Consider the following 26,131-nt stretch of genomic DNA (forward strand, 5'->3'; position numbering starts at 1 on the left):
ACTGCTGTAAATCTGGAGTAACTCCGATGACCCATGCATCCCTCTATCCATCTGTCGGCCCATGTTGTGCCACTGATCACCCTCCACAGCCTTCTAGCTTATCTCATTGCAGAAGACAGTAACAACATCCAGCTGCTAGTCATAAGGTGCCCTCGCCTGTAGCCTTTACTCAGGGCATGCTCCCACTGATTCATATGGGAAGCCTTGCCTGAGTCTGGGATACAAGAGCCTGGTTCTCCTGCTATACTGGCAATGATCATCTGAAAGGGAAGGGAAGTATATACGACTGCTAACAACAAGAAAAGGTGTTTGCAGTACAAGTTCCCCACCACCGCCACCAAACAAAAACCATCATTTTGATCTCCCCTCCCATTCTGCACTAGCAGCAAAGTAAAATCAACACTATTTTTCATGTTGCAGCAACAACAGCTTTGGTGGCACTAGTGCCTAAGCAGACGCAAGATCCCAGGCATGATAAGTTATCGCTCTTCTACATAAACAGCCCTGGTTTTTTTCAAGTTCCATTAAAAAGAGAAAACAAAAGAAGAGGAAATTCAGTATTTGCAAAATGGAAAAGGAAAAATTCAGGCAAAGGGGGGGGGGGAGGAGGAATATATTTGTGGAGGCTCCCAAGGGGCTTTTACAAACAAAGAGGGAGTCAACAAAAAATTAAAAAGCTATAAAGACGTCTGGAGAGTGTCATTGAGATTCCTTTTGTCCTATTTAAACAGTAGTTTAATGAAAAGGAAAGAACAATAAAAGATCTCAATGGTGGAATATGGCACTCCAGTGTAATCTAGGGATCGTTCGCACAATAGCCCTTTGGAGCAGTTCTGGCTTACTGCAGTGTCAGTGGGAGATTCAGCTAAACCCAGAGGCATCCCATTCAGCCAGCCTCAGCCCCAGCTCTTTCCTCCTCTCCAGTGTTCGGGACAGGATTTAATCCTGCTCAAGGTGAGTGCTGAAAAGACCATTCCCTGCATATCCTGGGTCTTATCCTGGGTGCTGCCCGGGCACTGCAATACCTGCAGGGAGTTATTGTCTGTGTAGGCCAGCTCTACATTTAAACTCCTTCCCAAAAGGAGTAGCCTGGGGTGGGGCTCAGGATTCCTGGCTTCTTTCCCTAGGACCTCTCTCTAGAATGGAAGACAAGACTCCTAGCTTCTACTTCTGGCTGTGGAAAGCCTCGTGTTAGAGGAGTCAGGGACGGAGAATGGGTGTCCATCCAAACTAGTCCCGAGTGAGATTTTTCACTGGACTAACTTATTCACTGACAAGAAAGGCTCAGGTATACCCAAACTCCCTGTGAATTTAGGCTGAATGCAAGAAATGCTTTCGGGGGAACCAGTGAAAAGAAATCAAAATGTCTATTTTGGCACTATTGTAATGAAACATTTTTATGTTAAGTCAGAGGTTTTGTTTTAGAAACTGAGCTGAAAGCAATAATGATTTAAAAAAGGAGTAAAACACCGAAAATAAAACTGAATGATATAGTCCACTGAATAAATATAAAAATACACGCACGTGCACACACTACGTGTGTATATATACACACACACGTGCACACACGTGTGTATATACACATACGCGCGCGTGCTTACACACACACCTATACACACACATTATATATAATATATAAATACACCCACAGACACATATATAGACATACATATAAATATATCATCTCAAGCTTTTCATTTCCACAGAAAAAGAACCCAACATTTGAATTCAGGTTCACCTGAAATGATTTTTTTTATCTTTCAGTGTTGCCGCCACCAAACCAAAGTTGTCAAATATTTGTACCACTTTCCTCCTGGGTCCAGTCTGGAGCAGAGTCTTGCGTTTGGGATTTAGAAGTGGGAAGAAGAGCATGGGACTCTTTCCCCGACTTTGAGGGAACTTGGCTCCTTGGTCAGAAGGAGCGGGGCAGAATCAGGAACCCAAAGTTCCCCTTCCAGGCACTTGGAAGCAGTGCTTTAAATGCAAAATGTCCCCCGCATGAATTACCAATTCCTTCCTGGCTACAGCTTTTAAAAACAAATCAAGCACAAGAGTCTTTCTTGGGACAAAACAATTTCCCTTGCCTGAACTTGAACACTGACTCAAGTCACGCACGGTCAACAAAAACGGGAAGGCAAAGACAGCCAGGCTCAGACCTCATATGCCAGGTTTAATCTGGGACTGAATTTTTATGGCTGGTTATAAACTCCACAAAATACGACTTTATAATAGAACCTGGGATAGGCTCTTAACTCCAATGGGCACCACTAGAGCCTGCATGGGATCAGGATGATATCAGAGTATTTATAAAGTGCTGAAGGGGGAAGGGAGAGGAGAAGACTACAGCATTCATTTTGAGGAGAGCTGGTGAATAATTCACCGCAAGTCATTTATTGACTCAGTGTGTCTCTTTTCCCTCTTTGGAGGAACGCACCCCTGCACAGCCAGCCGGCGCAAGGCCTAGGCACCACTTATGTTCCAATTAGGCCCTTTGTGAATTGTCTGGGAACAAATCCCAATTTTTCCCTATTTATTTGTTATTCAGAGTAACTCGCCAAAAAGATGCTACACATCCTTCTTGGTCTGCACCTTGTTTGCAAACAGTTCGTTCCAAGCGCTCAATACGAGACAGTCGAGCTGTTCTGATAGGACACACCGATCACATGCTATGCGTCTACCTCCCTGATTGGAGGAGCTGAATTCTTTGACTAAAGTTTCCCCTGCAAACAACCATGATTATGAATTCAACCTTCTCTTTCCAGACGTGGTCTTTAATATCCCCTCACCACCCGTCCTGCTAGTGAGCTCATGGGCCAGAACACTTGGGGAGAGACGGGGAGGTGAACAAGGTTAAATGGAATTCACTTGCAAATCTGAACGCGGGTCAGGGAAGAAGTAGCTGCATGTTCCACCTTCCCCTATGTCCAGGCAGCTTGTGAGGAGATGGTGAACTTCAAACCTGGCCACATACCCAAGCACCATTTCAATGCTGCCTATGGCGTCAAAAGAAAGGCTCAATGGGATGCACATAGGGCAATGACGTGGGCCTCACTACTCGGCATGGGGCCGAATTTCAGCCCCCGTGAGCTTAAGCTGCAGATTTAGGCCTGATTCTCTTGCATGAATTCAGTGGTCCTGACTCCTGATTTCTGCCTCTGCTGGTGAGATCAGAATCAGGCCCTTTATGTCTAACGGGATCCCCAAACTGGGCAGGAGGGACTACCCAATGCGCCAATGCCCATGATGTTGACTTGGGCAAGGGCTGTGGCTCAAAGGAGAACCGGGTATGGACTTGAGAGGGCAATATAGAGTCAAGAGAGGCCATGTGGCCCAGTGGGCAGGGCACCAGGCCAGGTGCAAGGATGCCTGGGCTTTGTACCTTGGTTGTGTGACCTTGGGCAAATCACTTCACCTCTCCATGCCCGTTTCTGCCCAACCCTTGTACGCTGCTTGGAGTAAAGACCATCTCTCGCTATGTGCATGTGCTGTGCTTACCACAGGCCTCCAGCCGGGCTGTGGCTGGGGCTGTGATCCCCATAACGTCAGCCTCCCGTTACCAGCTACAGACCTCCCCTCATTGCTCACCGCTGGTCACTGCCTGGATGGCTGAGGGGCCATCAGCTGCTCCCCCACCCCCATCTTCCAGTTTTAGATGCTTGGCGATCCAATCGGAGCAATTTTCTTGACCATTTATTGCCTTACTAAAACCCACTCATTGGAACAGCCTTTTACAAAACCTGCAATAAATATATTTATCACAAAATCCTCTACCCCATCAACAATTTCCAAACCTGCACGTATATATTTCACTGCCTATAAACTGATTGATGCCCTGGAACAGCTTCAGGCTTTTAAACAGCTCATGCTCTCACTCTCTTTCTGGCTTCTCATTTTCTGTGCCCTGGAAAAAGTGGGGGTTGGGATGCATGAGCCGCATTCAAAACGCACCGCCATCCTGCAGTAGCAAGGAGTGGTGTCTGCCTGGCTCGGGGGTCCTGGGAATGCTGCTGGGAAAGGATGCAGGGCAGGACTGGAACAAGGCCGGAGGCACAGGCAGAGAAGCAAGGTAGGAGGGCTGTAGGGTTTCTCCAGGAGGAAGAGCAGGGGGTCAGGGATGAGGCGCACAGGGGAGGTCTAGGCACTGAGTCCAAGCAGGGGTTGCAGCAAGGCAGGATGAAGGTGCCTTGGAGCAGGAGCCCCCGTGTCCATTACTCCAAAGCCATGAGTGCTGCAGGCTGGCAGAGGTGAGATGCAGAAGCTTCCACGCTCCTGCCTGAGTTTGCAGCTAGCCAGAAATAACAGCGCCAAGAGCTGTCACCTGCCCCATTTATCAGCCTGTTGCCACCAAGGGAGGAACTGACCCTGGATCACCTACGTCTCGATCCAGAGCTTGACCAACAAGGTCATCCCTCCTTTTACAGCAAGGTTTGGTCCAATTGAATTTGACCTTCCTCTAGTTGCAACCCAACAAGAGCAAAACAACCCCCCCATCCCTTTGATTACCAAGGTGTAGGGTTCTCCCTGTCCTGGGCTCCCCTTGTCGGAGGTGAAAAGGAAGTCATAGTTTCCAATGCAAAAAGCAGAGAAAGCTATTTCCCCGGAGAACGGCTATTTCATTTCCAGGAGGCTGTTTAGCAGAATCAGACAAAGTCACCGGTGCCTCCCACTCTGGCGAGAGGCAGGAGGCTGTATCATCAATCAGTGCTCGGGTGGCTCACACCTCATTGCCAATGAAATCTAAGTGCAACACAGATCTCCACTGTGTTTCCAGGCAAAAAGGGCTGGCTTGCAGGGGGGACTGGTTACAGCGAGTTCCTGCACGCAAGGAATTAATTAGAGAGCCCTTCACATGGTGCCCTCGGGCATCGCTGCGTGGCTCCGGGAGCCGGATCCTGAGCTGGTGACAAACAGCATGGCTCTATGGTCCTCCCTAAGCCAGCCAGAAGCAGCCAGACTGCCATGTTCCCAGGTAACCCCCCATTTGCTCAGAAACACCGAGAAGAAATTAGCCTGATAGCAAAGCCCTTGGTTATAGGAAGGATTGGCTCAAGGTGACTCAGCCTTGCAATGCCTGACGGTGCAGCAGGGTACCTCGGAGGGCACAGTGCCCTGGGTATGCAAGCTAGGTGCTGCCTCCGATCTCTGCACTCCTACCCCACAGCAGGCAGAAGTCTTTTCATTGAGGTCTGAGCCACTGTGCATCTCTCGCAGCTACAACAGGGTAAGAGTGTGCATGCAGGCGGCACTTAGACACACCGCTGATCCCTCCCACTTTGACCCCCCCAGTCACTAATTTGTGTGCCTATGCCCTGAAGTGGCCTTTACCCCCACCCCAGCGGGAGTGGGTGGAAACAGCATTCCTCCCTGGGGAACCTGCAACCCAGCCTTGGCCTAAGCCAGGGTCCTGAGACATCCCTCCACCTTCTCCCCTCTATCCAGTGCTTCTAGTATTATGGCAACCTCCCAACGCCAGCCTTCCCCTAGAAACAAGAGGGCTGAGGTAGAAACACCAAAAACAAGCCTGTTCTTAGGGCATTTCCAACAGGGATCAAACCAGAGCATCTTTCTATCTGCAGGGCCGCCCTAGCATGCTTCGTTCTGGGGTTTGCTGCATGCAAAGACAGGAAGGTCACAGCTATTCCCTTCTTATTTAGGCCGCTCGCAGCCAACCACAATCTCATCTGCCATTTTCCCTGGGGGTCATTTTCCAAAGGGGTATCATGACTGTGCTACCCAAGCTGCTATTACTGCCCCAGGTCCTTACAGAGCCAGGGCATACATTTATTTGATGGAATTAGAGTCCTGCCAACAGCGGGGAGGAAGCTGGGGAACCTTTCCAGAAAAGCCACTCCGATCAGGTCCCCTGGACTTTGAACTGCTGCAGGTGACAAAAGCACCCAGCCTTAGAGACACCCATCCAGACTGAACCCCAGCCCCGCAGATGTTCCCACCTGGCATTGCTTGGGTGGTTTAGCTTGGGGCTGTTTTGGAGAATGGGAGCAGAGAGGAAAGGCTGGGGGTACAGGACAGAGCCTCAGGTAGTGTAAGCCAGCCTTGAAGCAGAAAGGATCCCATCTAGGCCAAGCAGAGAGGGCTAGGGAGGGAGTGCCTGCCCAGCCTGGTTTAAAATGTGCTGAGTGAGGAGGGCTCCCCCATCCCGCTCCCTCGGGGAGACGATTATGCGGGCTACTAGATCTCGCTGTCAGCAAAGTTCCTTCCTGATGCTTCGGCAGAAATGTTTCCCCGTCCCTAATCTCCTGGCACGGCTTGCAGGCGTATCCCCTCGGCCCAATAACTCCTTGCTTCCTTCCCTGCGTGGCTAATTTAGGTACTGAACTCGCAGTGCTCGGGGCCGCAGCCCCTTCCTCTCAGCTCGCAGCTCAGGCTGGATGTCAGCAGGAGCTGAGCGGGGCCGCCAAACCGAGCGTGCCAATGCAGTGGAGCGCTGGGGCAGCCTGGCATACCTCTAGCCTCCTGCCTCCGTAGTTTTCCCCTTGGACACTCCACTGCCCGCGCCTGGGACCCATCTCCGGGGGTGCGTGACAGTCACCATAGCTCACTGCCAGATCAGATCTGTGCTGTCTGGGTAGGAAGGGTCCTGCTTAACAAGCCACTTTCAATTCAATTGCGCTTGTGGGATCTTATCGGGCTTCTAATGATGCTGCTTCATAAAGAGCCCTGGCGTTATCGCAGCTCCCCCCCACGATAGCAATCGGCAGCCGCCTTGTTTTGACATGACAGCCGTATGGCTAGGGGAGAAGATAAGGAGCAGGATGGCCAGGAGGGAAGGGAGGAGGGGAAATGCAGGTCCCGCATTGGAAAGAAAGCAGAGTGGATGTATGGCTTAATAAACGCAGAAGGCAGAAGCTCGCACTGTGAGACAGCTGAGGTTTTGCTCTCCCAGGTCTCCTTGTGCAGGGGCAGGGAGTTTTCAACACAGGGTGTCTCCGCTGCAGTCTGGCCCGTGACGACCAGACCTGCAGGCTCACCTGAGCTCGCTTAGAGCCAGCCGGCTCAGGTCTAGCTCGCAGCGTTGTCCCAGCAGCACAGAGCTCCGCGCGCTGCTGGAACCTGCCTGAGAAGCTGGGGGAAACCCTCAGGCCTGTGAGCTCCCCCAGAGCAACGTGCTACCAGGGCTGTGCTGCTAGCCATCCTCAGGACTGGGGGGGCAGACTCAGGGAAGCCGACACACTAACCGCAGTCACCGCAGTGGCTGCAGTGTAGACAGACCCAGGAGGGGAGGAGGCGAGGTTGCCTGCCCGGCTGCTGCCAGGCCCAGCCTGTTCTAGGGATAAGTGGCAGCGCTTGAGCCGACACAGAGCCAGGGGCAGGAGTCTGGTGAGGGCACGTCCCCCACCATCTCTGTAGGTAGAAAAGCCACTGGTTCCAGGCACACTTCTGTCCCTGAGGGGGAGAAGGAAGCATGGGTGGGGGGACTACGTTCAGGGCATGGGCCTCTTGGTGAATCCAGGTTTCGCACGAGCAGAGAAGCCTGTACTCAGCCAGGGCATCGTGCTGCTGTCGGGCATCGCAGCGCTTGGCCAGCGCTGGGTTCGTAGCCCTGTTGCGATTAGGATTCAGTCATTCAAAAGCTCCAACCCTTGCCTATTTCATGCAGGCTACACTCCCCTGGCTTTGCTAGGAATATAGGTGCCTTCGCAGCCAGACACGGACTGCCCGACTGGCATCGAGCTAAACAGACCCTGCCTCCTCTGAGGGAAGGGGCCATTGGAGCCAGAGAGTTGAGCACCTTTTGCTGTTCCCCTGAGGCTAGCGGCCACCAATATTTCCTGACCCCACATGGAACGGAGCACCTGGCTTCCCTAGACCTGCCTCTTCCTTGCCAACAGCCTCCGAGCATCCCAAGACCTCCACAAAGGCTGTTTTCCATCCATGCTCCCAGGCCCTCAATGCCTGACCCAGAGCATCCCTGGCTCCCAGGTGCCTCTATTCCACCCTCTCCAGAGCTGAGCTGGAGAGACCCATGCCTGAGGCCTGAAAAAGGGGGTTGGCTGTCCTTGCTACCCCCAGGTGGGGGGCAGCTGGGGGGGGCTCCAAGGAAGAGGCTGGAGCAGTTGGCATGTTTGCCGACCCCCTTGCTTTGTGCCAGGCTCTGGCATGCAACGGGGAGAGAGACTGGCGCATGTCTCGGCCTTGGAGAAGGGGAGAGGGAGGAGACGATGACAAGGGATGTCGGCTAAGCATAGCAACACGGAGGCACACCGCCTTATTTACTCCGAGCACCGAGGGACACAGCTGCTACCTTCCTGCCTCCCTCCCCCACTTCTGCCTGAGCCCCCAGTCTCCAGGAGGGTGTCTCAGTTGTGGAGGGGGGTTCAACAACCAATCAGAGGAGAAAAGAAATCCCAGCCGCTGGGCTAGAACCGGAGGCCAACGCTACCTGCCCTCAGCCAGGCTAGCACACAATCATCTGGCCCACGGCTCTGGCAGGCTGGAAACGTGAAGCGGCCAAGCAGGGCTGGGAGCCTTCCCGGGAGGGGGAGGAGAAAGGGTGTGCATGGAGATGGAGGATGTGTACGCTGGGGACACACATGTGGGGTGTGCCAGGGGAGTGCATGGGGTGTGGGTGCAAGGGATATGCACATGCGTGTGTGTAAGGGTTGTGTGCATGCATAGGGTGTGTGCACGCACGCATGCATGTGCATACATGGGGTGAGCGTAAGGGATGTGTGCATGTACGGGGGTGTGCGCCCGCGTGTGCATGCATGGGGTGTAGGTGTGCGTGCACGTGTGCACAAGGGATGTGTGCACGTACGTGTGTGTGCGTGCAAGGGACGTGTGCGCACCCGGGCTGTGTTGGAAGCGGGCAGTCAATACACGGACTGCAAAATCATGCAAGCTGCCGGCGGGTTTCTTCTGCCTACCGCGCACGGGGAAGGCACGCGGGTGCCCGCCCGCCCGCCGCCCTCCCCGGCCCGGGGCCGCGGGCGCAGCTCCCCCGGCAGCCCCGTCTGCCCGCGCGCCGCTCCCGTCCCCCGGGCTCCGGCTCGGCTCGGCCCGGCCCCGGGCGGACAAGCAGGCAAGCACCAGCCCCACTTACCCTCGGGCTCCGCTCCGGGCTCCCCGCGCCGCCCCGCGCGTGTCCGCTCCGCGCCGCGCCCGCATCGGCTGCGCCCGCAGCAGGGAGCGGGCAGCGGGGCGGCGGCTCGTCCGCAGCGCCCACGCGCCGGCTGCCCCGCTCGTCCTGAGCTCCGTCTGCAGCGCGGACACGCCGGCCTCCTGCCTGCCTGCCTGCCTTCCCTTCCCTTCCCTTCCCTTCCCTCTCCTCTCCTCTCCTCTCCTCTCGTCCGGGCTCCGCGGCTGCCCACCTCCTCCTCGCTCTGCCTCTCCCTCCTGCCTCCTCCTCCGCCGCCGCCTCCTCGCCGGAGCCACCCACCTGCATCAGCTCCTGCTGCTGCGCCGCTTAACTCCCGCCGCCCCGGCCCGCTCTGCGCCGGGCACCCCTCCCCGGGCGAGCAGCCGCCCCTGGGGCTGCACCATGCCCCCCGCCCGCTGCAGGGCCGGCCTGGACATGCCCATGGGGTCTCCGGGGGCACCCCAGATCCTTGCAAAGAGCTGCCCCAACACCCAGCCTTCTCCTGGTCTTCCTCCGCAATCTGACTCCCAGTTGCTTGGCCCCTCGCCGTGAAAAGCTCCTTTTCCCTCACACATCACTAGGCCACAGGGACCTTGGCACGAGGGTGGCTCAGGCTTCATCCCTCTGCCTCATTGGGCCTCAGCGTGGAGAGACTACACTGGGTGGCTTTGCTCTGCTCCTTGTTGCCATCCTGCCCTCATCGTCTCCCTGCGGCCAGCCTCACATGCCCATTGCAAAACCCCTAGGACCTCCCTCCACCTGGGTTGCTTCTGTGAAACCAGGTAGCCATTCATGGTTGGGGTCAGTAGGTGCTCCACCAGGGAGGGTTCAGCCAGGCTCTGAGCTGGCCTTATCCAAGGCGTAACCTTACATGAATTCAGGTGAGACTTTCCACCATCCCATGGTGCCAGGGCAGAGGTCAGTGCTGCTCAGAAGAGTGACCTGTTTGCCCAAAAGCTCAAGATAGGAAGGAAGGAAGGAAGGAAGGAAGGGCCAACCAGCTGCCCTCGTTGTGGCCAAATTTCTCCAGGAATCCAGAGTTTGGCAACAGGTCATTTTCATGAGATGAATCCATCAAATGGCTGAAAAATTCACCTTGTGACCCAGGTGCAAAGGGCTGTGGTTTGCAGCATTATTTTCAGCCATCTTGTAGGGTTGTAGCATTGCTGAGGAACACCTTTGCCAATCCATTTCCAATGAAAGCTTGGTGGAAACCACAGCAGAGGAGACAATTTGAGCCACATAAAATCCTGCAGCGTCTTTATTCCACAGAAGGCTGCACAATTCAGATCTGGGCCCTACGCTCCCAAGGCCTGGGGGGCTGGATCTACGCCTTTGCTCCATTTCAGAATAATAGCCTATAAGCAATGTCAATTTCAAAGACAGCTCCAGCATGGGAGCTTGGGCACTATGGCGGGCCAGAGATGTTCAGGCCTGCAGTTTTGGTACGGGGCCACTGGCAAGATCCAGATCCTCATGCAAGTCTTCAACAAAAGCTGGATTTGGGGGTTTGTTACCGGGCCTGGCTCTTGCCCCATACCAGGGTAACAGGTTGAGTCTGGCTGTATTTGCTTTTCAAGAGGCTGCCAGCAGTTTTCTGAGCCACAGCATGTCCTTCTCAGCCCCAGTCAAGGCCTCTTGGATGGCGGGTTCCCTACGAATAACAATAGCCATTGACTTTGTGTGTATGTGGCTCTCGTCCTCATTAGATTGGAGGTGGGGACTTGGCTTGGTTCCAGAGCACTTGCCTGGGGCAGTGGGCTGGGCAGCAGAGATGAAGAACACAGGCACTTTAGGGAGAGAGAGAGGGAGCGAAAAGAAGGGATTGCAGTGACCTGATTTTGTTGGCAATGCTGCAGTAGCATCAAATTCCTGCCCGTGTACCCAAACCAAGTGGGTGCTGTTCTGGCTCACTTGGCCCCATTTCAACAAAGCATTTAGGTTGGAAGCTTCCCGGGAAACGCATGCTCAGAGTTAACCTCCTGCTGGAATGCTTTGCTGTATAGGGATCATCAGCTTTTGAATCAGGGAGGCCTTTCTAAGGCACTTTTTGTAAATAGCAATGCACAAAACCCCAGAGGTTTACCTTAGGGAAGTGCTTCAAAGTCGGGGGGGGGGGGGGTCTGGTGTGAGCTTGGGGCCAGATCCTATACCCAAAGGAGACACTGACTGTTATGACCTGGACTTTAATGACGGCAATATCAGGTCTGTTGTTATCACTCTCTGTGCCCAGCCCTCTTGGTTTTGCAAAGCCCTCTTGAGCTTCCCCATCACACTGCATGGACTTCTGGTCAGCTGGAGAAACCCTTTCCAATGTCTTATGCCCTGATGTTGCTGCTGTGCCTGGAAATCAGAGGTGGGGAAAGTTAGGGGTCACTTTGAGTTTGCAAAGCCTTGCCTCGTCAGCTGGATGCTAAGTAGTCAGGGCCTCATTCTGCAGTGATTCTAGCACCCTCCGCTCCCCCTGCGTTCAGTGACCCAACACAATCACAGGTGCTCAGCACTGGCCTTGTTCCCCTGCGGTGCTGAACTGGCCCGCGCATTCAGGGCTGGGCTGGCTGTCTTGCTGTGTTTCAGACACGTACATAATTCAGTGCAAGTTCAGTGATCTCCCAACTACCCCTTTGAAAATAGGGCTCGTGTCCTAAAGCTGCACTGAAGAAAAGATTGCTGGAGACTGAGGGGAAGAATAGCAGACAAGGCTTTCCCAGACATCAGACATGTCCTGAAACAGCCCCAGTCTTTAGCAGGGGGATCATATCTTAAAAGAGTTTGCTCCGTGGACACCTCCCTCCCATTGCCAATCCCTGGACACCTCCTTTAGCCCACTGAAGAATAGTCTGGAGGCAGCGTCAGCCACTGCTTCCATACAGAAATAGTACTAGGCAAGCATCTGAGGCATTTTTAGCTTCTTTTCCTACATCTCAGCAGGAGGAGCCAATGCCCAGTGACCAGGCAGCTCACCGCAGATGACCAGCAAGTTCCCACAGAAGATACAACAGGAATTGCCCTTGGGGATGAACCTGAGGTTCAGTGTCTGTGGCAGAAAGGTGCCGAGTGAGGCTGGATTATCCATCCGCAGAAGGGAATGATGCAGGCAGCAGTGGAAATGAACCCACATACTGTAGCAGGAAGGTTCCCTCTAGTGGAAATCCTCCATGGCCAGTGTGGATAAGTCATCCAAACCCTATACACCCAACATGGGGCTCACCCCTGGGCAGTGTTCAGACTGTCATTTTAGGCCTACTCCGCACAGGCACAAATGCCGGCACACAGTCAAGGCGATGGAAGGGGAGGGTCCATGACTCACGCAGCTCCCAGCAGCGAGGCTGCGGCTCCCAGGCTGCAGCAGATGCTGCGCTCAGGGACCTGCGAGGGCTGTGACTAGCAGCTGCCTTTTTCTTGAGGTATATGCAGTCCCACAGCTAGCCTGAGCAAATAGTGAATGAGTCCAATGCACGGGCTGTTTCAGAGATCCCAGATGAAACAAAGAGTGGAACAAATGTTTTAGGTACCCAAACCGGGACAAATGACAAAATGGCAGCTTGGGAAAAATAGTTGGGAACAAGCTTCTACCTGGCTAGGAAATGGCCAGACCCAAGGCGATTTCAGGGGCATTTAGGATTCTGTTCTAGGCACTTCTCATCCTTTGTGTGAACGACTTGACACCAGAGAGGCTCGCTACCCGTCCGCCCCTGCCCAGACTCTGCTAGGAAACTATTTTCATCTCTGGCAGCCCTGGAGGCAAATCCTCTGCTAGGTTTGTGCACTCACCTTGAAAGGAATTCAGGATGCGTTTCCTGGCAATGAGGGCACCTGGAGTTGACCGCAGGGGGTTGGAAGTTACAGAGGATTTCAAGAGGCCCAACCAGGAATCCTGCATCTCCTGTGGCGATGGTTTTGGCAGGTCTCCACTTGTACGGACATAGTGGATGCACTAAAAAATCTGACCCACTTTAATTATGGTCCTCTCTGACACGTCGCTGCTGCTGGAACCTGAGAAATTGATTGCTGCAACTGTAAGGAGATGCTATAATAAAGCATATGATTTTCTGTCAGCCTAACAACAAACAAGAAGGGCATCTTGTGATGAGAGCCCTTTTTAGCTGGTAGGTGGGAGAGCAAGAGGGCCTGACCCTGCAACAAAGTCAGGGGAAGTTTTGCTGTGGCCCTCAGCAGGGAGCTGGTTCGGTCACACTGCATCTTTCCTACAAACTGCATCCTTTAACCCATTAAAAGATGCAGAAAGAGGGTTGGCTGCAGATCTAAAAGCCTCCGAGTCCTGAGATGTCTGAACTCCAATGCCAGACCTCAATTTGAAGTTTGCAGGTGACCCTGTCTGAACCATATCTCCAGACCCAGCATCTGCTAACTTCTCTCAAGAAAACACTCCGGAAGGATGGTGCTGAAATCTGGGGGGAGGCATATCCAGAGATCTCACTGTCTTCGTCAGCCATACATTTAGGATGCATAGATATTGTACTCTTCCCTGATAGGCCCCATATGTTGGGCATAAGTGTGGCTGGGCTGGATACAAGTATCAAGGATGGAGACAGGTCTTTTCATTAAGAGAGAAGAGGGAGCCTTGAAGGACACAAGAAGTTCCTTGTTTGGATCCAGAAGATTAACTACACTATTAACTGTGCAGTTCTTGCTTTCCTTCTCTTCTAAACAAGGCACTAAGGGTGAATTCGGCCAGGGACTGGTTTAAATTCTGGCTTCAGCAATTTTCTGTGGGCAATGAGATCTGCTGAGTTGTATTGATTTTGCCACCAATGTAATGAGATCAAGCCAGAGGCGACTGAGCAAAGATGAATTTCCATCAGCCATAGGGAAGGAGGGCATTGGATGGCTCAAGAGGTCTAGGAATGGGATGAGGAGCATGTCACTAAGTCAGGTGGCTTGAAGCTGGATGTTTTGTGGCTTTGTGGCCCCTGTGAAATGGGCTGGTGGTCCTAGGGCTCTGAGGACACGTGTGCTGTTTCTTTAAACACTTAGGTGACACGAAGCAGAGCCGAAGGGGATGGTTGTAGGCAGAAGAGCTCAGCTGTGAGTGAGACAGACAGGAGGAACAGCTTAAAAAAGAACAGAAGAGATGCCACCGCACAGCTGAATGGGGCTGACTGGGAGGGGAAGAGCCACCTCCCCTGCTGTGGGGAGCACTGATCCCTGGGTGGTGGCAGTGGGGGACTTGCCCCGTCACCCATCCTTCTGCCCCTCTGAGGCCTCCCGTCTCAGTGGAGCTGTCAATGTGGCACCTTCCCCCACGCTAAATTCTCTTTAAAATACATATTGCAAACACCCCATGTGGAAGCGGCAGGCCGAAAGCTCTCCCTTGTGCAGAAAGTCTGTTATATAAGACACCACAGCTGCTAATTCTCCAGCTTTTTCTCTCACCCTCTCTCTCCATCACTTCTCTCTCTCCCTTGTTCTCTCACCTTCTCTCTCTGTTTCTCCTTCCACTCTCCCCCTTTCCATGCAAATCCTAATCAAGAGCTGTTGTCATACCCTTCTCGTCACCATGCGCAGCCCCTGCCACCCTCCCTGCATGCCCAGACTGGCTTACCGCCATGCAGCGCAACTACAGCCACACTCCCTTTGATCCAAGGGACCTCCCTGCCCAGCCACTCTCCCTCTGCACTAGACGGTCAAATATATAATAAATCACTTGGGCAGCAAGGCCGCTCGACAGGCACTGCCTCCCTTGCCCTGGCTGCGCAGGACCCTGCGTGATTTCAGTGCTACATCAATAAACAAGATGCAGCCATTTGTTATGTATGTGGCAGCGGCGTGCTCAGCTCCGGTCAGCAGGAGGGTCACAAATACAGACAAATCCTAACCGAGAGGTGGGAAATGAATCTCTTCCCAGTATAAATGAAGAGCACTTCTATTAGAGGCGATACAACAGCATCACCGGCCCACTGGCATGGACCGAGGCCCATAGTGAGAGGTAATGCTACCCAGTGGTTAGGGCACTGGCTGGATGTCTGGGATCTGTTCACTGTTTCTGCTGTCAGGTAAACCACTTAGGCCCAGGTGCTCTAAGTACTTAGGAGCTTACCTCCCAATCAAGGACCTAAGTCTCATTGTTTTCAATAGGAGGTATTGTGCCTAAACACCCTAGTTTCCCTAAAACATGGAAAATAGCAGTTCCCTTCCCGCACAGGGGACAGTGAAGATAAATCCATTGCGAGACATACGGGGGAATATAAGTAACTTAAAGAGGTTACCCACTGCCATCCAGGGAGTGAGCAGTCACAAGCTGGCACATGCCTGCCTTATTCTACACAGGGCGAGACTCCCAAGCCCATACGCTGCAAAGGGGCAGTGAGAAAGTCTGTTGGTGTAAAAGAGCTCCCCCCACACAAAGCTGATGGAGGGGGATGCAACACCAGTTGCTGCTGATGAAAACAAGGAGAAGATAGGTTGGCATCTCAGCTCACGAATGACTCCAAAAGCTTAGGAGCTAGTACAAACCAGTTCCCTGGTCTACGGGCCCCAAAGAGCAGACACTTCTCCTGCTGAGCTCTTTCAAAAATCTGGTCTTATGGGCAGAAAGTCTCCTGCAGATGAGTTCCCATTGGTGCAGGAGTGGGAGAAGAGGCAGGGAGCGAGCATCCTGCAATAACTAGCTCCCTGAAGACCTCAGCAGGTGCTCACCAAGGCAGTAGTACTCTCTGGGCAACAGGAAGGGATAGGAACATGCATGCGACAGAGTCAGGCTATAGGAACTCATCTTTCTCTCAAGAAGCTATTTGGACTCTAATGACTGCTCTCTCTAAACTCTCTGGGTAATTACTCTCAGTACTTGATGATCTGCTATTGACCCCCCTGCCCTAAAGTTTAATCTCACAGCTTAGCCTCAGATCTGACAGAGAGCAGTGCAGTCCATCTTCAGTCCCAGGAGCAGCAAGGAGGCTTCCTCGGCTTAAGGAAAGGCGCTGACTCCATCCTATTTTACCCAGGTCACTTCTCACTGTGTTACCCATCCACTACTGCATTAAACAGGACTAACAACACCTGGAGTAGCCCGCACCTGGCAAACCCAGTAGCTGTCTCCCATGTACTGTGCTCCTGCTCTTAGTCTCCAGGTATGGAGAAAAGGGTTTGGGCTTTGGATTTGTACTTAACCAAGAGTGTATGGGTCATAAAAATTCAGACCTTTTAAAATACCTTGGTGCCTTGCAGAGAGGGCAGCTTGTGATTTTTATTTTTTTTTTTTTTAATAGGACCTCAGATTTATTCCATGAAAAGCACCCTGAAAGGTCAGGGGTGATTTAGAAGGTGAGGCCACATCTCATGGGCTAGGCCTAGGTGTAGAAAGTACTCTCCTGGGATCAAACCTGCCTCTGGGCTCATATATGAAACAAAGGGGGCAGTCCTCTTCTCTTCCCTGCTGGAAAATGTGCCCCAGCACAACACAGTTGAATATGGGGCCATCAGCTCTGCAGTATCTGTGTCCAGAAGGGCCCCAGGATGGAGATGATGCAGACCTGGGCAGCAGGTGAACTCTCCAAAAGTGGTAGGCTTTCTGTTGGGAGTCAAACTGCTTGGATCAACAAAACTGGGCGAGAAGTCACACAAGGACAGCCCGGGACAGCATTTCAGAGCTTTCTACCTCTGTTTGGAGCAGCGGGTCTGAGGAGAGAACTGTAGGCCAACAGTCCATTCCCAGCCCTGGGATTGCCCGTGGACAGGATCCTTCCTCCGCCCTGCTTTCCATCCTGTCCTTGTATAGTTGGGCTGTAAGCTCTTTAGGGCAGGGGCTGCGAAGATGTCCAGTGGTCAGCATGACTGGCTTATAAGATGCATTGTAATACCGAGAATAATAGGGAGAGCTGAGAGCAAAGAACAAAAGTGTGCAAGGGAAAGAAATTCAATTATTTGACACCTCAAACAAAACCCCCAAAAGAATAAAAGTTCCATTTTTGGGTGACAATCTGGGCTGTTCTCATGCAAACCAGTTCACCCATTCCAAATCGCTGGCCAGGTGCGCTCCACTGGAGATATGCACGCGGCAGGGGCGGGATGGCTTGCCAGGCATCTGCCCACGTTATGTCCGGTTGAATTAGTACTTATCAGTTCTCGCTTCTGTGAGCAATAAAAACTCCCGAATTCATCCAAGAACTTAATCCCCCACGCGCCAAAAAAAAAGAGCAAAGTGAAAGAGTCTGGCAACCAGAAGGACACGCCAAGATCCTGGCTGTGATTGTGTCATTAGAGTTATTAATAGTGCAGGAGCACCTGCGGGCTCTGACGGCGCTTCCCGGGACAGATTGCACTAGGGCAATCCTGCAGTGGGTTGTCAGCAGTTGGGGGGGGGCAGGATTTAGGCAGATGTTTCCTTATGTGGCTGGGAAGGATGATGATTTCAGGAAGAAATTTTCCTGCTTTGCTGTAACACCCCGCTCTGTGCTCTACTGTGCAGGTAGGCATGCTGCTGATGGAGAAGCTTCCCCTTGCAAGCCAGTAGGACTTGGTTACTGGTGGTGGCAGGAGAGCAGGCCCAGGGCGGGCAGTGGGTATAATCACAAACCCTGCACTGCTATGGTTTGCATTGGTCCCTCACGGTAGTCACGAGCATGCTGTGATTATCACTGGATATTGTGAACCAGAAAGGAGTCCAGCGGCCCAGGGAAGGCCTGGAGAGAACTATTTCCTATCTCCTGGTGTTTGCCTGGAAGCACATCAGCTGCCAGCGCGCAGCTCAGCAGTGCCACTGGCTTTGTGGGGATCTTGTTCAGACAGCGGGTTCCCAACACAGCCAGGTGAGCAAACCTCGTGGGAGGAGTGAGCAGAACGAACCTCGCAGAGCTCGCTCGGTGTCCGTGGACTCACCGCTCAGGACTCATGTCAATGTTTAAAGCATAGCAAGGATTGCAATCTTAAATACTCCCCTGCCCTGCGCCGAGGAGAGAGGAGGGTCGGTGGTTGGGATGCTAGCCTGTGACATGGGGGACCTTCACGTAACTCTCCCCAATACCCTGTGCGACCCTGAGCCCCGCTGAACCTCAGTTTCCCTCAGTGCAAAAAGGTTAGCAGCACTGCTCTGGGCTACAACAATGTTGTGAAGGTAAATGCACTGCAGGCCCAGATACTTGGTGCTGGGGGCTGTGTAAGAGATAAATAAGATCCTAGCCCAGATGGTAGGACAGCCCTAGTTGCCTTCATTCCTCCAGGGCTTCAGAATATGATGCTGCGAGAGGTCTCGGTCACAGGCTCTTCTTCCCCAGGGCACGGACTTGCTCTGCAGTGTCCACTGGGGAGTTCCAGCCTTGCATCTCCTACCACCAAGAGCAAACAGCCTGGAGGGATGCGAACGATTCCCTCCACTACCCTGACAAGGGAGGAGTGAGGAGAAATGCTAGTGTATATTTGCTTGGCTCCACATACACTGTTGGCTAGGGCAGGAGAGTTTTATGTGAACCTCAGGCAATAATTCAGCAGCGGAACAGTTGCAATGGTGTAAAAAAGGCAGCTGAGGATGGAACTGCTCATATCCCTGCCCCTGCTCCCCGGTGCCATCGGGGCTTTAAGCACACTTGGTGGAGATAAGCGTTTGCCCCCAGTTGGACTGGGGCCCTCACCAGCTGCCACCTTTGTTCAGAGGCCCATTTTTACCGCGCGCTAACCGGGGGAGCTGCAGCGGATGACGAATGCATGTCATTTTCAAGATGCTATCACTGCACAGACAAGTACATCCTGATCCAGGTTTTAATTGTGTGCGATTTTAGCTGAGATGGTGCTAATTTATTTTCTCTGCTACTTCAGCGGTTCTTATGCTTTTGCCACAGTTGAAATCACCTGGAATGCAGTCTGCCAGAGCAAGGGGTTAAAAAGATTATCTTGCTGGAGAAGCAGCTGATAGAAATCCAAGTCAGAGGGTTTTTTTTCCTCTCCAATAACCTTTTTATGTGCTTCCGATTCTACAGAACCTCACATGCCCTGATTTTCCTTCCTTAAGCCACCTCTATTAGCATCTTAAGGAAGGCAATCTCTGTGATTAGAGGAGATGGAGCTGTGGTTACGTAGGCAGCACGGTCGTGGAGGGCTAAGCCTCAGGCAGATTGCTCTCAAATTCTAATCTCAGCCCCAGCCCCAATCACAGATTTGGACAAGACAAGTTTCCCAGTCTCTCTCTCTCCCCCCATCTTTGAAAGAAGAACCATACCACTTTACCCCTGCACAGAGGGCCTATGGATGCCCTGTTTTGAATCTCAAAACCATTGCACCCATCTTAGTTTTGCAATGAATGAAACACCCTTGGGATTAGAACTGGGCCATAAACTACTGCAGTCGCTCCATTTTCAAGCAAAAGGGCATCATGTGAAGGAGCAGAGGCTGAGCTCCTTCATGACCAACTTGTTCAGCAGCACCCCCCGACTGAAGAGTAAGAGACAGCAGGTTTGAAGCTTTCAGTTTTGGCCCTACCTCATTGTACTGCCAGACCAGGGTGTGTTCAACTGAGGCCAAGACGCACCAATCTGTGGGCCAGAAAGCACCATTTCTAACCTCCTATCTGAAACAGCCCAGAAATATTCTGCCCTTGGCTAAAAACAAAATAAAACATGGCTATAGAAAAGGGATAAGAGTGAATGCAAATCCACCTCACAGGGCTGGGCGAAACCTTCAGGTGGGTAAACCCATCTACTATATTGACCTCCTTAACAAATGTCACCTTGATATACCTGCGGTATCTTCTTCCCTAAAAGTCACTGTGAGCAGCCCATTTCCCCAGCCCTGGTCAGCAGTGTATGGAAAGCCAGTATGTTTTCCTTCATTAAAGCTGTTGCATTGGGAGACTTGCTTCTGCTTTGCATTTCCCTCAGTGTAGCAGCGATTAAGAGCCTAACACAGAGGAGTCTTGGTTATAGCTATATTACAGCCCAACATTTCAGCAGTTCCCATTTACATGTTTTGCAGCACAGCTTCCATAGACTGGCTTCAGGCCCTGCCCTGCTTCCAGATCCTTTACCCCTAAAATAAATAAATAAATGTTTTCTATTTCCTTGCAAAACTCCACCTTTCTTTAGATCTGCCTTACTTATAAGCTCACAGTCCTTCTAAATAGGGCTTTATCAGCCTGCTAAATCGTTGCTGAAAGATCCCTGCACCTAGAAAGCATGTGTATGCTGAACACTACTATTCCCCCTCCCCAAACTCCCTCCAACTGGGTTTAGGACAGCCCCATGCTTCACTAGCCTGCTTTATTCTAGTCATCTGCTCTCATCACATGATGCTGGGGGGTTCATTCCCTCCACTTGCAGAGGCAGGCAAGGCTTCGTACAGGTGAGGCTGAGCTCCCAACCATCTTAAAGGGCCAGCTCACCCTGGGACTGGCAGCAAAACATGTGGCCAGATGTTCACAGCAGCTGCAGAGTCCAAGGTGTGATTTCTGCTGTGCTTTACGTGGTCGCCGTTGGCAGTGCAAAATGGTGCTGAAATGTAATCGGTGTCATCTGGCAGCGTTTCACGGCCACGCTGTGCTGGTTGAAGGCGTGCACCCAGTGTGGGGTGACAGAGGATCAGGGTCCCAGATGGCAAAGGATGGATCTGTTTGCCAGATTGGGGATACTTGTGCTTTTTTCTTTTTTCTTCTTGTCCTTGGGGAGGGAACTCACTGCTTTAGAGCTGGCTGGGAAATGCCTAACAGTCCCACACATTGATACAAAACATGTAAAAAATACAGATGGCAAAACCTGTAGGTGTATTCCCTGATTCTCCTCCTGTATGAGGCTGATCACAGGGTGAGGGGTGTCTGCCTTTGCTGCTGAACTCACTGTGCTTTCCCTGCATCCAGAGAGCTCGAGGTTCACTTGTGACTGGTGCGCCCTGGATCCGTGCTGAGATCTATGATCCATTCCTCTGTCTCAGCTGGTGCCACCCAGTACCAAAGGCAGGGGCTGGGGGCTAGAGGGACGACTGATCTGGTCCTGTAGTGGGTCGGCCCAACACATGCGCAGCCCCTAACCCTTGTTTTGAGGGCTAAGCTGGCCCTTAAGCAATGCATGTAGTGTCATGCTGTACCTGGGTCATTTTTGTGGGGATGAGAGTTTTATATAGTGACTGAGGCAGCTTTTCCCTATTCCTCCTTTCCTACAGGTGCTATCCCAATACAGCCTGACAGGAGCTCATTGACTAGAAGCTTTAACAGCATCCAGGAAATGCATTTCAGTTTTACTCTGACACAGGCATTTCTCTTTTCCCTTTATTGATTCAGGGAAAGAACCACTCTTTTTGCTGCATGCTGGAAGCAAGAGGAAAATAAACCGAAAGCAGCTGGAAAAGCCTCCCTCAACTCTTGCTCCAGACCCAAAGAGCAATCACCCCTCCCCTTTAGCAGCTCCCCTGTGCAGAATAAACCAAATCACTTACTAGCAGCGCCGAGTAAGTTATTGCAGGCCTGTCACTTGTGCAAGACAGAGTCATAACTCACGTCGGCCCTGGGTGCTCCTGAGTTATAGTGTCTCTCCTGCCCACGGCAGGGCCGCTATACGTTACCCCTGGCATCCAGGACTCTCCCCATGTGTTTTGTTTTAAGTGGGGATCAATGAGCCACCCTTCCCGGCAATGACATCAAGAAAAATTGTCCATGAGAAATACAAGCGGGCCAATTCAGCCCTAGCCCCAATGCTTTCCCTGATCTGTCTCAGCAAATGGGGTTTTCCAGGACTCAGCTCTTTGCCCTCTTCCTCCCCCTCTCTCTTTCCCTCTCCCGCTTCCTCCCTACTGGGAAGGTGCTTACCAGCTCGCTTACCCCTGCGTTCCACCAACCCCAGCACCAATCCATAACTTTCCCTTTATTGCCAAATAAAATGCTCGGTGGGGTTGGAGCTATAAATTTAACGAGGGCTTTTGGAGGGTTGTGTACTCTTGGAGCTGGAAAAGCTGATCTGGGAGGAGGTGGAATCCACCTGAGCCCTGTAAGGCAGAATGTCGCTTGCTGTTGGGCCCTGAGAGTTACAGCACGGTGGGGAGCATGGGTTTAAAGCAACAGAACAAGATGCCATGCTGTTGGGTTACGGAAATGGAAAGGGAGAGATCAGAGCTGTAGAATTGGCCTTTTGTCCCCAGACAGGCATGCAGAAGCTCTGTCTTTGATAATGCAGCTCCTGTAAAGACATAAAATGTGTGTGGTGGGGGGGGGGGGGGAAGAGCCTGTTTGCATTCAAATCAGTGAAATACATACAAATACAGAGAGCACCCCTCCCAAACTGAGCCAGAGACCCACTGTGCAAGGTGCTGTACACATACGCAGCAATGGACAACAGGAAGGAGCAAGAGAGGGGAGAGTAAAGGAGGCAATGTGCCCTCAAAATTGCAATTTATAGTGCATAGGGTTTGTGTAGGCAAGGGTGTGTGACTCACCCTGGCACAGGCAGAGGATGAGCCAGGAAAGGCAAACAAGGCAAACGTTCTGCAGAGAGCACTTCAGGGAAGCTGCTGGATTGATCCCTTGATCACACTAAGTCATGATCTGCTGTCCACGGACCCCCTGCAGCTCTCATTTACACCTGCTGGATTCTCTGGGCCTCAGTGGGGTGTGACAGTGGGATCCAGCCCCAAGGGTGTCTTTTCAGCCCAGAGGTGTTGTCACTGTCATTTGCTGAATGCTGTCAGAGGATGCAGCGCTGTGCACAGAATCGCACCCCACGGTTCCCACCTGGCGCTGGTGGTCCTCTGGACCGAGAGACAGAGAATGGGAAACACAGGCTCCACCCTATGTGGCACACATTAGCATCCTGGTAGATGGCATTGGATAGGAAGGGGTACGGGAGTAGTGCATCTCTCGGGCTGAGAGTCTGTACTGTTCTGCATTCGCCTACAGGAAAGCAAAACTCATCCCCACGCAAAGGCCAGCCGAAGCACGCATCCCTCCAGTTGTATTCTGAGAGCTTAGCTAGGGTTTAAATGATGCCTGGGCCTCATGCAGGGGGTGATCTTCACTTCAAGGGAGGAGAAAATGAAAGAATCCATTGGTCCTTGGCCTAAGGTGAGATGCTGAGTGATGCTTTCTTGTTCCCCATGGGCATCTGTTAAGAACTGGGACATAACTTGACTTCTAAAGAGAGGTTGAGAGAACTGGACTTATTTAGTCTGCAGAAGAGAAAACCAAGGGGAGATTTGATATCTACCTTTAACAATCTGCAGGGGGGTTGCAAAGAGGATGGAGCTGGACTGTTCTCAGTGGCGGTAAATGGCAGAACAAGGAGCAATGGGCTCAACTTGCAGCAGGGAAGGTTTAGGTTGGATATTAGGAAAAACTCTCTCACGAGGAGGTGGGGAAGCACTGGAATGGGTCACCTAGAGAGGTGGTGGCATCTCCATCCTTGGAGGTTTTCAAGGCCCAGCTCAACAAAGCCTTGGCTGGGATGATGTAGTTGGGGCTGGTCCTGCTTTGAGCAGGGGGTTGGATGAGATGTGTCCTCCTGAGGTCCCTTCCAACCTGAATTTTCTGTGATTCTTTAACCTCAGCTGAGACAAATCAGCACACCTCCGGGGTGTGAGCAGGGCAGTGCCAGTGGAAGGATCGGGCCCTCCAATTCAAAAGCCTTCTACAATCTCCCAGGCATGAGGTGAGTTTAAAGGCAGCGCACAACAGGACAAAGTTTGCTGTGGATGAGCCAAGAGGCAGCAGCAGCTCAAGGCAGCAAACTAAGCAATGCAAAGCAGGAAGCACTTTCCATCTACCAGATCTCCCAGGTCCAATGCGTGGGCAACAGCTCAGTGAGAACTGGCCGTTGCCTTTATCCCTAGGTACTTGCAGTTATTTGCTGCCCTACCTGTGTTGCTAACCTACTGCTTTGTAGAGCAATTAAAACATAATTTTCTTGAGTTGGAAGACACAGTAGCGAGCCAATTCACAGGCCGTCTTTTTGCAGCCTGTTCTGCCGCGATGGGCATCCACACTGCCTGCTGGGAGGAAACCTTTTAGTCTTGATCTCCCACAGGCAAGATGCAGGATGCTGAGTGAGTTCTTGTCCACAAAGGGAAGCTGAGTGGCCTGTTCACCAGGGGATCATTTTTAGCGACTTAATTTCAGAATACAGCACCCAGATGGGGGTGTTAACACAGGCCTGGCCATAGACTATTCCACTGCTCCATTTCCCTGTTGTAGCAAGCCTAGAGGTGGCCTGATGGGGTATTTTTGCCACCTTAGAGAGTTTGTTCTCGTGAGTAAAACTATAGAGGTCAACTCTGATTGCACTAGGGCACAATCACCTATCCAAAGCCTTTGGACAAGGAGAGTTTGGGGGTATCCACACACCCTGGTGCTTAATGAAACACCCACGAAGCCTGTACTTTTTATTACATCAATGCAACACCACATGCAGGCCAGCCCTTCGTATAAAATCCCGATTAATCCTGGTAGCAGCCTGGACTCCATCTCACATGCCAGCGCCATTCCTAACTTACCATCTCTGGGTGGTTTGCCTTGCTGTTGCCGCAGTGATGAAGGGACTGCAAATATTTCAGGCAGCCAAGTCTGGTCTGGGAGCTCCTTCTAACACTGCCTGCCGCCGTGCCTCAGCCACTGCCTTAACAAGGCAAGTTAGATGGGGAGGGGGAATGTTCCTCTAGTTACTTTATTCCTCTACTTTGTGGCTGCTTTACAGCACCCATAAAAGCTGATAATAAATCAGAGGCTATACCATAAAATACAGGAACAACCATAGTTAGAGGAGACCTAAAGAGATCAACTCCCTCTGCCAGCCCGTGATAGGTAGACAGACCGGCTGTTTTTATTCCCCCTTCCCTGTTGTCTTTATAGCCAACTTGGGACAGAAGTTATAGGGGTGAACGGAAAATGATGGAGTCCCCCATTATATGAACACATAGGCTGTGCATGCTGAATAATGTGTCTGGTTTTTATGGGAGGTACTTTGCATTGCAGAAATTTTATATTATTCTCCCTCTCTCTCTCTCTCTCTTTTTTAATCTCTATCAAATTTACAAGCAGGCAATTGGTCCAGAGGGAAATAAACTTCTTAAAGAGCACGATGTTAGTGGGTTTAGGGGGAGAAAAAAGTGATTATGATGCCTGATGAATTCATAAGCCTCTTGAAGAGTCACGTTTTCAGGGGGTTTTTTACTGGCAGACAAAAATTCAATTAAAGGGTCGCAGTGTCATCCCATGGCAATCAAACACATTGCATTATTTAGCAAACACCAGGGTTGGCTCATTTTCTCTTTGTGCGCTTTAGTCTCAGCTAGGGGTTGAGTCAAACTCCATCACAGTCAGTGAGAGACTTTCCATCGATTTTATGGGGCTTTGCATCAAGCCCTTGGAAGGTGATGCGAATGTACTCAATCAAAGAGTAATTTGTGAGCCTGGGGGAGTGCCTGCCTCTGATTTTTCCTGTACAGTACACCACAAGCAGCTATGTGCCTCGGTTCGAATGAATTTTTACGGTCTCTAAGGCCTTCTCCACACAAGTCTCTTCTTCGATAGCTCCTACCAGTTGTCTATCGCTACTTACAGCACGACTAGGATCACAAGGGTTTGGCAATATGGAGGTAACCCCCCCGCTCCCAGTCCTCCCTACATTAGGCCTCTTACCATAAAGGAGATGTACCTGCAACGGTGCAAGGGTGGGAGATTTTCCCATAAAGGACTGATGTAGGCACAGCCTAAGAGAGTGCCTACTCTGCAACATGCTATGCCTGAGCTGCATACAAAGTGACAGCTGCCTTCAGGAGACAGCAACTTCCTAGAAATGTAAGGGGAACAGCAAAGGAAGAAAGAACAGAAATAAGGTCTCTGTGAGAGACCTATCGTGTGCGTATGTCTCTCGCTTTTCCCTCTGTAGCCGACTGCATTAAACTATGAATAAGATGTGGAGAAAGCCAGACCCTTCTGAGATGCAAAGATGCACTAAAGAGCATCCCTAACAGTTATGCAGCAGATGCTGGTGCTTATTTTGCTCCTTTCCCCCAGGCTCTGGATTCATGCAGCCTGTCCCAAGCCACCAGGAGCCCCTTGCTTGAAGTTCAGAGGCACCTCAAGAAGGTAGAGGTGGCCTGCACCATCTC

The 26,131-nt window shown here is 51.8% G+C and overlaps 1 protein-coding gene across 2 annotated transcripts in view; it reads right to left on the minus strand.

Moving 5' to 3' along the window:
• Nucleotides 1-9,268, minus strand: part of LRRN2 (leucine rich repeat neuronal 2) — an 88,057-nt gene extending 78,789 nt beyond the window's left edge. The window contains exon 1 of one of the 2 annotated variants that reach the window (XM_059717732.1): nt 9,062-9,268. The gene's annotated coding sequence lies outside the window, so the exon portion shown is untranslated. Of the gene's footprint in view, nt 1-4,503; nt 4,596-9,061 lie in introns of those variants that run through there. The other variant, XM_006273880.4, reaches the window with a different exon arrangement.
• Nucleotides 9,269-26,131: the final 16,863 nt, after the last annotated feature.

The sequence above is a fragment of the Alligator mississippiensis genome, chromosome 14 (assembly GCF_030867095.1).
Source record: "Alligator mississippiensis isolate rAllMis1 chromosome 14, rAllMis1, whole genome shotgun sequence".
In the NCBI taxonomy this organism is placed as follows: Eukaryota; Metazoa; Chordata; order Crocodylia; family Alligatoridae; genus Alligator; species Alligator mississippiensis.